Genomic DNA, 15,595 nt, shown 5'->3' on the forward strand with positions numbered 1-15,595 from the left:
TTAAATTCTCATTTTTTGAAGCACGGGCATGCACCAGCAGTTACTTCCAATATGTTTCAGAGAGATCTGAGATATCCGTTTCTTTTTCAAGCCTTACTGACACCCCTCCTTCGAGAACAAGAACTCAAACTTCTTGCTTTCCGGGGGTTTGTAAGGTAAACGTCTCATCGGATAACATACAATTAGACAATTGAAACACGAGGAGCTGCTGCATTGTATACGGCGCAGTCAAATTCTTTGAGTTGCTTCTTTCTCTTTTTCTTTTGCCAAGTCTCTATCGCTCTTCTATCCCCAAGGTCTTGACCTCCAACTTGCAATGAAACTTTATCTGTGATTTTCGTTTTGGCGAGCAGGAGGGGTGTGGGTAGGAAGACCTTCATGCCGAGGATGGAACCTGCTGTTGTAATCCAGGAGGCGGACCGAAGGTGATGCTCTTTTCGGCGATAGCTTTCCGTGGCTGGAATTTCAAGACGACCACCGTTATATATGTAGACGCTAAACTAGGCGGACATAATTACAAGACAGGGTGTTTTCTAAGTAGACAGCCAACATATAGCACCGATTGATGTCTATAAAGCTTTATTTCCACTTAAGAATACTTGTTTCTTTGCAGATCGTACAACGCACAGTGGCGCAAACGGCATGGGAGATGCACGGCCGGTCCAATGTATGACATTTTCCACCTCAAACTTGAAATTAAAACAAAACTGTATCATAGTTATTATTATTACTTTTATTATTATTATAAAACAGCATGGTTTGAAGACTATTGGGCCAAGGAGAGCTTATTTAGAAACTACTGCATTATAAATAATGTTTGTGTAACCGTTGGCGTTAAAGAAAAACAAATATCAAGAGGAGCTGTGTGCACAAAACAATGAGTGCACACTACTTGTGTGCCTAACCCTAACCCTAACAACCCTAACCCTAACCCTAACAACCCTAACCCTAACCCTAACCCTAACCCTAACAACCCTAACCCTAACCCTAACCCTAACCCTAACCCTAACAACCCTAACCCTAACCCTAACCCTAACCCTAACCCTAACAGTGCACACATTGTGACGCGCTCGTAGTGTTTGTAACAGAAGGAACAGCACCAGTTATTTTTGGGGTCTTTTCCAGGCTGAGATTGCAGCTGTAAAACGATATGCCGGATGGCGCAGGCTCCACGGGTCCGTTTCCTTGTGGAATGGAATCTTCTGCAAAATGAGATAAGAATGCAAGTTGATGATGTGAACGCACTATTGTAACACAACGATGCACAATGGCGTTCAAAAATATTGCCGTTTAAAGTGTTTCCTTAGCAAATCGTGTACTTATCTCCAGGGAGCACAGTGCAACGAAGTAAATAAACCGATTCATTAATTAATGGATAAAGCACAAGAATGATGGCCACCTGGCCTCCACCTGGTTCCTTGTAATCTCGCAGTAGAATATGTGCAAGTGTGTCGGTTTATGAGACTTTGCAAGGAGTGAGTGCACAACAATTGATCGAATGGAGCAATTAGATAAGGAAACTAGAAAGAGCAATTATAGATTGCAGGTCCTCACCAAGTCTTGTTTTTTGTGGTCTTTCTTGGATGGAAAATAATGGGAAGGATTCACTAAATTAAAGGTTGTTGATTGAAAAAGAAAGCTCAAAATGGTCTAAACCTAAAGGGCTAAAGTCTGAAAAGGTGTAAAGGGGTCTAATGAGTGGAAAGGGTCTAAAGTGTATAAAGGGTCTAAAAAGGTCTAACGGGTCTAAAGGGTGGTGTAATTATAGATGGTCTAAAAACGGCTAAAAAGGGTCGAAACATCAAACGAGTCTAAAGCGTCTGAAGGGTAATTATTAAAAGGTCTGAAAAGTGTGAAGGTCTGAACAGACAAACAGATGAACAAACAGACAAACGGATAAACATACGGACAAATGGACAAACAGACAGATGGACAAACAGATAGATGGATAAACAGACAGACAGACAAAGCGACAGAGAGTGAGACAGACAGACAGACAAAGCGACAGAGAGTGAGACAGACAGACAGACAAAGACAGTCAAACAAACGGACAAATGGACAAACAAATGGACAAGCAGACGGACAAGCATACAGACAAACAGACAAAAAACAGACAAACAGACAGACATATGGAAACACTGATGGACAAACAGACGGACAAAGAGACAGCCAAGCAGATGGACAAACAGACAAATAGAAGAACAAAGACACAGCCAAACAGATCACAGACGGACAAACAGACCGACAAACAGAAGGACAGATGGACAGACGGCCAAATGGATAAACAGACAGACTAACAGATGGACAAACACAGATGGATGGACAAGCAGATAGACAAACGTACAAACAGATGGACAAACAGACAGACCAATGGATAAACAGATGGACAAATGGATAAACAGATGGACAAACAGACAGATAAACATACAGACAAACAAACAAAGAGTCAAAGAGACAGACAGACAAACAGACGGCCAAATGGATAAACAGACAGACAAACAGATGGGCAAAGGGACGGACAAAGAGACGGACAGATGGACAAAGAGACGGAGAAATGGATAAACAGACAGACAGACAAACAAACGGACAAACAGCCAACAGACAGACAAAGCGACAAAGAGTGAGACAGACAGACAGACAAACGGATAAAGAGATGGACAAACGGATAAACAGACAGACAGATGGGGAAATTGATAAACAGATGGACAAACAGACAGACCCAAATGTGACCCACTCTCCTATGGCGAGGGGAAAAAAAAGAAATGTTTTGTTGAGACTGTACCAGAAGCCCAGGATGGAAATGAAATTGCACTCGATAATACGACGCACAGCTTTGCACACCTGAATATTATGTGGACGGACAGGCAGGTGGAGAAGTAAACAAATCATAAAATGTCAGACAAAATAGAACTCGTATCCGTTGCTGATGCCATTTGTTTTGAGAAAAGCAGCTGCTTTGAGCACCTTGAAGGAATACATAGCGAGAAACTGGACAACTTAATTTGAAGCAGGTGGCATGGACAGAGTAATGGTGGAATAAATGAATGGATATGTTGTATAAAGCTGGGGATTAAGGAAGCAGTTGAGAAACAGATTGATTTAATATGTGACCCTGTTCAATTGGAGAAGGACAGGGGTTAAAATCCATCAGGACTGGTACAGAGAGCAACAGCAAAAAAAAAAAAAAAAAATTCAGAAGCACCCAAAACCTGTGTGTTTGTGCGTGAGAGAAACGTCCACGGTCTAGGCCCTCAAGAGAAGTGTGACAATAATGGACACGGATTGGGACTTGATAGCCTTCAGGTGGACTATTGCGGGACCACTTCGACAAAATAGACTCAAATACGTTAAACTGCAAAAATGTTCAGTGGCTGGGCTATTATCATTAGAATTTCATTTAACTACTATCCTCTCATTTTCCCTTTATAATGGGTCAGGTCCGATGGTACCAAGCTCCTGCCCGGCCTTGACCACAATACTCCTCCACTCCCCTCCGTCCTCAGCCCTCTCCACTCTCCAACCACCCAGACCTTACTGATATCCCTCTTCACACAATTCTCCCATCTCAACCGTGGTCTTCCTCTTTTCCTCCTACGATGTTCCCTCAATGTCTTTTCATCCGACCTTGTTTTCCTCCTTTCCTCCTACCAACCACCCACACCTTGTTGACTGGAACCAGTTTATATAATAAAATGGCAACAACTTTAAGCTCATTCGACACATTCAAAGATAAATTGAAGATTTCCAACTGTTGAACTCGTCAAGTGCCTTTTATAAAGTTGGCAGAGTACAGAGAGACGACGTATGCGGACTCAATAAACCAAGTCGGTGGAGTCGGCAAGATCGATAAAACTTTAGGGATGCGATGTCAATCCCAAAACATGAGCGCAGGATTATACAGTTTCATGTCTTCGCAGTGAGATCTGCAGCTGCCATTAACAATTGATGGCCACCTATAAGAATGAGTGATAGTGATTGGGATTTGGAGACAAACTGCTACAGGGGACGAGGACTAATCCACAAGGGACCATCCACATTGCTTTGCAATGTTTAAGGCTTCCATATTTGTGATTGCAAATTCATCGTAGGGGGATAAAAATGCCTCTTTGCAATTAGTGAATGAGATATCTCGGATTATATTTGCCGAAGGGAAAGCAGGAAAGCACAGTGGAAGCAAGCGTCATAACACCTCGTAAGCTATACAGTGCTTAGAGGAAAGAGACGGTAGAGAAGACACCCTCTATTTCTAATTCTATCAGATATGTTGAAAGCTCTGTAGAAAAATTATAATTGCCATTGGTGAGATATCCCCTCCAGGTTGCTAAAGCAAGCTGCTCTCAACCGATTGCTTCATTATGAGCCTCGGCGTATCAGGGAGTGAAGAAACGTGATGGAACGATGTCCTGCAGACTCGACGAGTTAAAAACTCAGTCGGACATTAGGCAGCCAACCACATCGGCAAAATGGCCGATTACGTTGCAAATTAACGAGGGGCCCAAAGAGCGCATGAGCATCCCAGTGGGAATGCGGAATTTCATCACCCAATTTGTCTCCATAGCCATGAGGCTGCTGCAGGAAGAAAACGGGCATGCGCATCGGGACAGCGCATCAGTAGGGTGCATCAGTGCAGCGCATCAGTAGGGCGCATCGGTGCAGCGCATCAGTAGGGCGCATCGGTGCAGCGCATCAGTAGGGCGCATCGGTGCAGCGCATCAGTAGGGCGCATCGGTGCAGCGCATCAGTACGGTGCATCGGTAGGGCGCATCGGTGCAGCGCATCAGTAGGGCGCATCGGTAGGGCACATCGGTGCAGCGCATCAGTAGGGCGCATCGGTAGGGCGCATCGGTGCAGCGCATCAGTAGGGCACATCGGTAGGGCACATCGGTAGGGCGCATCGGTGCAGCGCATCAGTAGGGCACATCGGTAGGACACATCGGTAGGGCACATCGGTAGGGCGCATCGGTAGGGCACATCGGGACAGCGCATCAGTAGGGCGCATCGGTGCAGCGCATCAGTAGGGCGCATCGGTGCAGCGCATCAGTAGGGCGCATCGGTGCAGCGCATCAGTAGGGCGCATCGGTGCAGCGCATCAGTACGGTGCATCGGTAGGGCGCATTGGTGCAGCGCATCGGTAGGGCGCATCGGTGCAGCGCATCAGTAGGGCGCATCGGTGCAGCGCATCAGTAGGGCGCATCGGTAGGGCGCATCGGTGCAGCGCATCAGTAGGGCACATCGGTAGGGCGCATCGGTGCAGCGCATCAGTAGGGCACATCGGTAGGGCACATCGGTAGGGCACATCGGTAGGGTGCATCGGTACGGCGCATCGGTATGGCTGATTGTGAACACTCCAAAAAAAAAGGAAAAGGAAAAGCAGAGTAAACAGACTTCGGATCTTCTTGTCGTGCAAAATGGAGTTATCATGCTGGTGATAACGAGTGCTTTTTAAAAAAATCGTGAACATAATTCTCAACGATTTCACAATTATTTCCATTTTGTGCTTTGGAGTGTCGCATGTGATGCATTCTCGGGGAAACATTAAGCATGTAAGTATTGAATGTGTGAAAGCATTTGATAAAAGGTTATTTGGAGCTACACTCTGCCGTGACTATTAATCTGAAAATTAATGTCGTTGGATGTATCGGAATTTGAACAAAAAAACAAAAACGTTTTTCATGCCATTCAGTCACGTCTTCCGGAAAAAAAATTACAATCAGTAAAGCACCTGAAAAGTTCATACTGTAACCAATTCATACTAATATACAATCGGTGAACTTTCACACAAGGTATATAAGACTGATTACCAACTAAATAGTTATTGCAAAATGCACAACATACCACGTTCATCATTTTTAAGGGAACCTATATATTTTAAGGGTCTTTGGGGTATTTTGAGTCTTCAGGATCTTTAAGTGTCTTTGAAATATTTTCGGTATTTAGGATCTTTAAGGGTCTTCTGGGTCTTCCATGTCTTTTCAGTCTTCAGGGTCTTTTGGGTCTTCAGGGTATTTAATAGTCTTTGGTGTATTTTGGGTCTTCAAGGGTCTTTTGGGGGTATTTTGGGTCTTCATGGTGTTTTGGGTCTTTAAGGGTATTGGGGTCTTTCCAGTCTTTTGGGTATCAGGGGTATTTATGGGTCTTTGGTAAATTTTGAGTCTTCAGGGTCTTTTGGGTTTTTGTTATTATTTTTGGTCTTTGGGGTATTTTGGGTCTTTGGGATCTTTAACGGTATTCAGTGTCTTTTTGGGTCTTCAAGGTCTTTTGGGTCTTTAGAGTCCTTGGGATCATCAGTCTTTTGGGTCGTCTGGGTCCTTGGGGTCTTTTAGGTCCTCTGGGTCTTTTGGATCCTTGGGGTCTTTTGGGTGTTTGAGGTCTTTCAGAGTATTTTGGGTCTTCAGAGTCCTTGGTCTCTTCTTGGTCCTTGGGGTCTTTTGGATCCTTGGGTTAATTTGGGTCTTTGGGGTTCTTGGGGTCTTCTGGGTGCTTGGGGTATATTGGGTCCTTGGGGTCTTTTAGGTCTTTTAACCGGTGGACACATAGTCGTGTTCAAAGATTGCCCCTCTCAAATCCCTCCTAAAGCGCTACTCAAAGCCTTTAAAACCGACACTTATAAAGGGGGACAGACATCACACAAATACACAAACACACATTGTGATTTATATATACTAGGGCATGCCCGTACTATATATAAGCTAGGACGTGCCCGTACGTGGGTGCCCGTTCCTTGCCAAAAAAAAAAAAAAAAAAAATTTGTGTAGGGGTGTGTGTGTGTAAACATCCTAGGGCGTGCCCGTACGTGGGTGCAAAAAAACATGCGTGCAAACAACAACAACAAAAAAAAACTTTGAAACCACGTGGCAGTAACGACCACAGAACCCCCCCCCCTCTATTTACATGAATGGTTTGGTCCATTCGCAACGACCACAGAACCCCCCCCTCTATTTACATGAAATGGTTTGGTCCAAAGCGAACGGCTTGCGGTGTTTGGTAAAGAAATCGCCATAGCTCGGTAACTACTTGTCCGATTAATTTCAAACCTTGAAAAGGCACATCCTCGGGTCCCCAGCAATATACCTGGCAAGTTTCAAGTATATCGGACCGGTAGTTGTCGAGAAACAGCGGTCACAGACAAACATACACACATACAAACACACATACAAACACACATACACACATACACACAGAGATTAATGGAATTATAGATAGATAATATACAATATACAGTGCATTCAGAAAGTATTCAGACCCCTTCACTTTTTTCACATTTTGTTATGTTGCAGCCTTGTGCTGAAATCGTTTAAATTCATTTTTTCCCTCATCAATCTACACTCAATACCCCATAATGACAAAGAGAAAACAGGATTTTAGAAAGGTTTGCAAATTTATTAAAAAGAAAAAACTGAAATATCACATCGAAAAAAGTATTCATACCCTTTGCTATGAAACTTGAAATTTAGCTCAGGTGCCTCCCATTTCTCTTGATCATCTTTGAGATGTTTCTACACCTTGATTTGAGTCCACCTGTGGTAAATTCAATTAATTGGACATGATTTGGAAAGGCACACACCTGTCTATATAAGGTCTCACAACTGACAATGCATATCAGAGCAAAAACCAAGCCATGAGGTCGAAAGAACTGCCTGCAGAGCTCAGAGACAGGATTGTGTCGAGGCACAGATATGGTGAAGCCTACAAAAAAATTTCTGCTGCATTGAAGGTTCCCAAGAGCACAGTGGCCTCCATTAATTCTTAAATGGAAGAAGTTTGGAACAACCAGGACTCTTCCTAGAGCTGGCCGCCCGGCCAAACTTAGCAATCGGGGGACAAGGGCCTTGGTAAGAGTGGTGACCAAGAACCCGATGGTCACTCTGGCTGAGCTCCAGAGATCCTGTGTGGAGATGGGAGAAACTTCCAGAAGGACAACCATCACTGCAACACTCCACCGATCTGGGCTTTATGGCAGAGTGGCCAGACGGAAGCCAAACAGTTCAATATTGGTTTCATCAGACCACAGAATCTTATTTCTCACAGTCTGAGAATCCTTTAGGTGTTTTTTTTGCAAACTCCAAGTGGGCTTTCATGAGTCTTTCACTGAGGAGGCTTCCGTCTGGCCACTCTGCCATAAAGCCCAGATCGGTGGAGTGTTGCAGTGATGTTGCGTAAAAATCATCTGGCCACGGTTGCAACACTCACTACGGAGTTCCAAACTGCCTCTGGAAGCAACATCAGCACAACAACTGTTCGTCGGGAGCTTCATGAAATGGGTTTCCATGGCTGAGCAGCCGCACACAAGCTTAAGACCACCATGCGCAATGCCAAGCGTCGGCTGGAGTGGTGTAAAGCTCGCCGCCATTAGACTCTCTGCAGCAATGTTCTAACATCTAGCGGAAAGCTTTACCAGAAGAGTGGAGGTTGTTATAGCAGGAAAGGAGGGGGGGGGGGGGGGGGACCAACTCAATATTTATGCCCATGAATTTGGAATATGTGTGATGTTTGGGTGTCCACATACTTTTGGTCATGTAGTGTATGTATATGTAGTGTATGTATATATATATGTGTATATATATATATATATATATGTGTATATATATATATATATATATATATATATATATATATATATATGTATATATATAGTTTATCGAATGCATATGATCCACCACGCGGTAACCCGGGTTGCCCCGTGATTTTTAATCATTTTACATAATTAATTAATCTATTTTAGGGGGAGTGTAACCGGGTTCATGTGATTGGAAAATCCTTTGTGTCACAATGGACTAAAAAATGTAAATGTTTCATGATATTTGTTATATTATATCACCTTTATCTATCAATATTGTTGAAATGAAGATCAAATAGCTGTATGTTGAAATATGTTGAAAAAGTCAAAACTTTACATGGGGTGTACTTACTTTTTCACGTGACTGTATATATATTTATATATATATTTATATATATATATATATATATATATATATATATATATACATATATATACATATATATATATATATATATATATATATATATATATATATATATACATATATATATATATATATATATATATATATATATATATATATATATATATATATATATATATATATATAAAAGAGAAAATATACATATATAAAAAATAAATATATATATATATATATATACAGTGGGTTTCATGTACAGCTTAATGCTTATGCTATTTTATTTCAACATTTACGTAGAAATGCAAGTTAACTTAGCAGGTTATTCGGTAAATTTTGCTTGTGCCATATCCACATCCAATCGAATGTCATTTATAATCTATCAAATTTAACCTATCTTATGGAAACCTGCAGCTTGTAATAATTTGGGGTGGTTTTGGGGAGGGCAGAGAAAGGAGAAGGTAGGAAGAATAAGGCCAGATGTAAGCTTGTATAAAATAGAGAGCCGACCAAATTGGTGCCGGTGGAAAAGTGATAGTCCCTGGGTATCCAACTCCTGCCTCGAGACTCCAGAGGTGCAGAATGGCTTGTTTTCGATTATCTCAAAAAGAGCACATGTCCACAAACAGACAGTCTTACTCCATTGGAGATGGTACAAAAGCTTTGTACACCGTGATGAGCTCGATGCGGCTTAGGGATGCCTTAGGGCTTAGCGGCTGGAGCCACCAAGTATACCCAGTCGGCGTCTAGCCTTTGATGCTAGTTTGGAGACATGATCCTTCCACAAAATGTTATGACACATAGGGAGGCTATGGAGTTATAGGATGGAATGAACTGCACTTCTTCCAGTGGGTGTCCAGAGAAATGGATTGGATAGTTTGATGGCTGATCCCTCTGGAGAAACAGTGTGAGAGCATGTGACTTACCAGCATTCCAAAGCATGACCCAAGTAGTTGAGCATTGGCTTATCATGTCCAGGTCGAATGAAAGGGACTCAGCACCAGCCAGTCAGTCACAAGAGTAATGGACCATTCTGCACAGGGTGGAGTCATTGACAAAATAGTGGAGGTGGTTTTGAATATAAACATAGACCATTAATAAGGATCACGAATAACGTAGTTGCTATGATGCTGTTGTGGAACCGCAACCTGATGGAAAAGATCATGGGAATGGACACCATCAAGGGCCACCCACTGTTTCCAATCATGGAGGAAATAAGACCACCAGCTGAGCAGGTGGCCCTGAATACAAAAGGATGAAAATTTAGAAATCAAGGCTGGATGCCAGAGATGTCAAAGGCTCGAGAGACATCCAAAGAGATCTTGCTCGTGCTTCAGGGTATTTGTCTCTTGGTAGGAAATGAAACATGGTACTCAAATAAGCATGCTTCTTTCTCTGGCGGTAGTGAGATAAAAAAAAAAAAAGAAGAAGCACAAAACCAGGAAGAGTTTATCGACACAAGTAGACTATATACCACATGAGTTTCATCAACCTAGCTCAGTCTTTATAGGAGATGAGGACTGGAAATGAAAAACCTAGCGCACAGACAGAACGGACGGAGAGAAACAGCGACAACCCAAATGGGCTGAGGGGCAAAAGAAAAAGTGCAAAACCTAAATGCAATCCTACATCATCCCAAAGGTGGGGTGAAACAACTTATTGCAGAAGAGAGAGCTGGCTTTACGTTGCTCCTGCATAACGATGTCCTTCATCCATGTTGAAACGCCGACAAAACGGAATTTCAAATTTTACTACATGGAATAATCAATCAATCGATTACTTCTATGGCGCTTTATATTTATAAGTAAAATCGCAAAGTGCTTTACAAAGAGAGAAAGTCAAGAAAAATTAAAATTAAGGAAAAGCAGATGTTAAAAGACGAGGTTTTAAGAATGAATGAATGAATGAATGATCGTTTTAAGGCCATTTTCCCCGCTAGAGCGGGGGTTAGCCTTGCGGGCCCCATGACAATCATGGTTCCCTGTTTGAGGCAATGTTTTTATGGCCGGATGCCCTTCCTGACGCCAACCCTTGGTCACGCTCTTGCGATGCGCAGGGATACGCTGTACCTATTCTAAACCGGGATACACACCGGGATCATTCATCCCAGCAAGCTGGTACTCAATTTGCCGACCTCGGAAGGATGACAGGCTGTCAACCCCCTTGGCGTTAAATCAGCGATCGACCGGGATTCGAACACAGGATCCTAGGATCCCAAGCCGGCACCCTAACCGCTAAGCCAACACCAGGCTAAATTTATTTTTAAGAGAGATATTTTAAAACTGTCATTGATAAAAATTTAAAAAACCACCTTTAGAGGCCATTTTTCCCCGCAAGCGGGGGTTGGCCTTTTTCGGGAACCGTGGTTGTTGTTGTTTTTTCGGTCCCCTTTTTGAAGCAATGTTTTACGGCCGGATGCCCTTCCTGACGCCGACCCTTTTTGCCGCCTTTAACGACAAACAGGGAATTACCAGTGAACTGGTCCTCAATTAGCCAACCTCGGAAGGATGACAGGCTGAGTCAACCCCCCTGGCGTTAATTCAGCGATCGACCGGGATTCGAACCCAGGATCCTAGGACCCTAAGCTGACACCCTAGCCACCAGCCCAACACCAGGGTTGTCATTGACTTGACTTTCTTTTTCTTGACTTTCTCTCTTTGTAAAAACTGTCATTGATAGGTGGATGGAAATCTCAATAGGCCTGAATGTGGAGGTCACCGCGTGAAATTCCGTAACACAAATAAAGACAAAACAAATGTGAACTAGGAACATATCCTTGGGGAACATCGATAGACAGATGAAGTAGTTCTAATGAAGATCAAGCCAGCAATGTTTGCAGTAGAATAAATCCGTGAGCAGACACCTCAGGTGTGAGGATGCTACCAACTGAGATATCCTGCTGTCTTTCAGCCTAATGAGAGTGCTATGTCAGCCTCTTTTGATGGTCATGTTCCTACATGACTGAGGTTCAGTGTGGGGCCATTACATAGTAATGAGTAGGGGCTCGGATCTCATCAATGAACCTGGCTTAGCTCTTTTTGACTGCTGAATCGGGTTTATGGAGTATTGATAAAGTGTTGCGTTTCAAAATGTATACTCGACAGCATTACTTTTTCAAGGTGTATCGGAAAGGCAGGTTAAAAATTGGAGTTGGTGAGTGAAGTGGCTGAACAAAAAATTTCATGAAGGCAACAAGTTCCTGTGTTTTACGTTTACAGTGAGAAATGACCTTTGTATGATGATAACTAGTGTCTGATAGTCTGCATCATAGGCTTCAAAATACGGAGATCAGGTTATGGTGCAAAGGCAACTCAATGGAGATTCTGCAGATGTGTATGTATGTATGTATGTATGTATGTATGTATATATATGTATATATATGTGTATATATATATATATATATATATATATATATATATATATATATATATATATATACACTGCATATATATACACTGCATATATATACACTGCATATATATACAGGGTGAATCAAAAGTAGCGCCCGCGCCCGATTTCTGTTTTTTCGGCTGTCAGATTCTTTCTGGGATGTCATGTTGTTAATAATTGTGTTGCAGATTATTAATTTTCTTAATTTATTTATTTTTGTTTTTGTTTTGCAGGTTATTGCTGAGAGTTTGGAAAGTTACTGAATTTGCACCAAATTGAACCATGAATTACCTTTCAATGAATCAACGCATTGCGGCCGTGAAACATTACTACAAATGTAATGAACAACCAATAATTGAAGGCTCAAATCACTGCAAAGTTTGAGGAAATTGATATCGAACTCTGCAAGCGTCTGTGCCACTCTGTGCCTGCTCGGCTGCAATTGTGCATCGATCATGAGGGAGGGCACTTTGAAAATTGCAAGTAAAACAGCTTGGTACACTTCCGTAATAATTTTCCCCCCAATAAATGGTTAGATAAACATGTCATTCATTTATTTATACCTTCTTGTACACTGTAATACAAATGTCAAACAAACAATCAACTGACAGAAATATATATATAAACAGAAATCGGGCGCTACTTTTGACTCACCCTGTATATATATTGTTGCGGATTCGGGGGTCGGCGCTCCCCTTACCAAGGGGAGGTTAATCCCCTTGTCTTTTAAGCTGGCCGTCTCCCCGATCCTGGAAACTATAACGCTCCTTTGCGGTCGAGATTGGCCAGGGTGATTGGTCAACAGAGGTCCCAAATACCTGAGTGCCAATCGCTCTGCAAAGCAGGGAGATCATTTCCGCTTGGGCCACGGATATGATGGAAATTGCCGAGCGGTTTAGCAATCCGAAGCCCGAGCCATTAGCAAAAAGACTAACCCGATTCTGAGCGGTTCTGATATCGTGCCACGGGTACTCAATTAGGGGAATCATTAAAGTGATCGGATGGAGAGGAAACCAAAAGGTAGGAAGAACAAAGATTTATTAAGTACGTACCAAAACCCGAAGAGGAAACGAAAGGGGAGAATGTACAAGGCGAAGAAGAAGAAGACACAGAGCAAGCTTAACCATACATTCTTAGTTTATACCCCAGGCCAAACAAACAGACTTACACGGAAGGGTGATGGGTAGGGGAGGAAGGTCCAGGCAGGTTGTCCAAGCGAGGGGATCCGCTCCGGTCCAAGCTCCAGGTCCGCGGTGAAGAATGGTCGGCGCCTTTGTGGCGTTTGCGCGTGACCAGACCTTACGAATATAATGGGGGAAACTGGGACGTGTACGTACTACGTCGACCACACTCTCTCTCTCTTTCTCTTTCTCTCTCTCTCTGTCTGTCTGTCTGTCTGTCTGTCTGTCTGTCTGTCTCTCTCTCTCTCTCTCTCTCTCTCTCTCTCTCTCTCTCTCACAGGTCGTGCAGTTCATGCAAAAAGGAGTTCCCCAGCGCAGTCTTCTCACTCGTACCTTGCGCCTTCCCCCGAGTCTCTGTCTCCTCGCCTCCGTGGCTCTCTCCCTAAAAAGGCTTGCGCTCGCGCTTATATTACACGCTCGCGATCAAGCCGTGGTTCATGGAGACACGCCCATCGGCGAGCTCACCTCAGCCATGTTGGTTGGCGAGGGCTCCTTGGCTCCACCTTTGACGGCCAGTTGCCAGGGGGCCACGCCTTCTCCCGGCGCTCCGCCCTCCTTCTCCAGCTTGACCGCGTGCTTAATGGCGTTTGGAGCAAGGCAGCGAACAACCAAAAGTGAGGAACACCAATTTGAGAGAGAGTGGTAAAATGTACAGAATAGGGCCTATGTTATTTGATTAATGCAATGCAGATTCAACTAATCGGAACATGGGCTTACCTAAACACATATTAAGGAAATAACTAAAGGTTTTATGGTGAGCTACGTGTTGTAATATGGCCTAACTATGGGTGCGACCTTTGACTTTTACCAAAGATAATTATTTACAACGAATTTACAAGTGAGGGTTCTAAACACCGCAACAATATATTTATATATATCTATATATATCTATATATATCTATATATATAGATATATACACTCAACCCTCGGCTATCGCGAACTCAGCTATCGCGTTTATCTGCTATCGCGGCTACCTAAAAAACTGCACAAACACGACTATCGCGCCCCAAATACGCGCTATAGCGCACCAGAAATGGTGGGGGAAAAAAAATAAAAATCAAACAGTCCGGGTGCTACGTCATCACCGAGCGTTGGGTGATTCACGTGCTGATTGGTTGTGACGTCAGGACGTCAGGAGCACTGTGATTGTCCGCCCGGCGCCATTCAAGTGCGCGTCGCCTCAGAGTGAATACTGTATGTACTGTAATAGCAGTGTCTAAACCTTTTTTTTGTGATATAACAATGGCCGATATACCCCGACCCCGACCCCCCACCATTGCCCAGCGTAATGCAGCGGCACCTGCAAGGGAAATCAAGAAGAGGAAGAACTTAACTTACGCTCAGAAATGCGAAATTGTGCAGTTGATCGACAATGGTGAAACAAAGCGAAGTGTTGGAAAGAAATTTGGGATAAATGAGTCAACAGTGCGAGGTATTTACCAAAACCGTGACCATATCAACAGCGAAGCAAGGTGCTCCTTTATTAATAAGGCACTGGCAGGTTACGAGGAGCAGCATCACGCCCACATCAACTCCCTCCGCCAATGCCAGATCACCGAATTCTTACGGCGTCGCAACGAGGCACAGCCCTCTGTCTTTGACGAGCCCTCTGACGTTGAGGGCTTCTCTGGTGCTACAGCTGACGCAATCCTGGATGAGTTAGAGGCACGTAGGGGTGGTCAATAAGACTCCACCCAAGCCTGGGAACCTACCCAACCATCTAAGCCCCTCATCGTCCCCAAAAAGTAAATAAAATGGTTAAAGAAAGTACTTTTTTAATCATTTTATTTTTATTTACATATTGTGATTCTTGTTTTAATGTTTCTTTATATGTAAATGTTTCTTTATATGGTAGAAACACTTGGTAAAAAAAATGGCAAAAATAGGTTAAATATGTGGTCAACTTGGGGGTCCTGGCACCAATTAGAATTATTATCATACGTTCTTCAGTTCGGCTATCGCGATTTCGGCTAACGCGCACCGATGGCGGCACCAATTAGGCGCGATAGCCGAGGGTTGCGTGTATATGTATAAGTTCAAAACACACCTGGTCACAAGTGTGCCGCACTGACCGGGTCCGCAGTCGAGGTCCTCAGCACCATCCC

At 43.3% G+C, this 15,595-nt stretch overlaps 1 protein-coding gene across 5 annotated transcripts in view; it reads right to left on the reverse strand.

Moving 5' to 3' along the window:
• Positions 1-562: 562 nt before the first annotated feature.
• Positions 563-15,595, reverse strand: part of LOC137426593 (uncharacterized) — a 276,611-nt gene continuing 261,578 nt past the window's right edge. For all 5 annotated transcript variants that reach the window (XM_068115254.2, XM_078779268.1, XM_078779266.1 and 2 more), the window contains one exon: positions 563-1,202. The gene's annotated coding sequence lies outside the window, so the exon portion shown is untranslated. The remainder of the gene's footprint in view (positions 1,203-15,595) is intronic.

This window comes from Myxine glutinosa, chromosome 5 (genome assembly GCF_964187855.1).
Source record: "Myxine glutinosa chromosome 5, kmMyxGlut1.1, whole genome shotgun sequence".
Lineage (NCBI taxonomy): Eukaryota > Metazoa > Chordata > Myxini > Myxiniformes > Myxinidae > Myxine > Myxine glutinosa.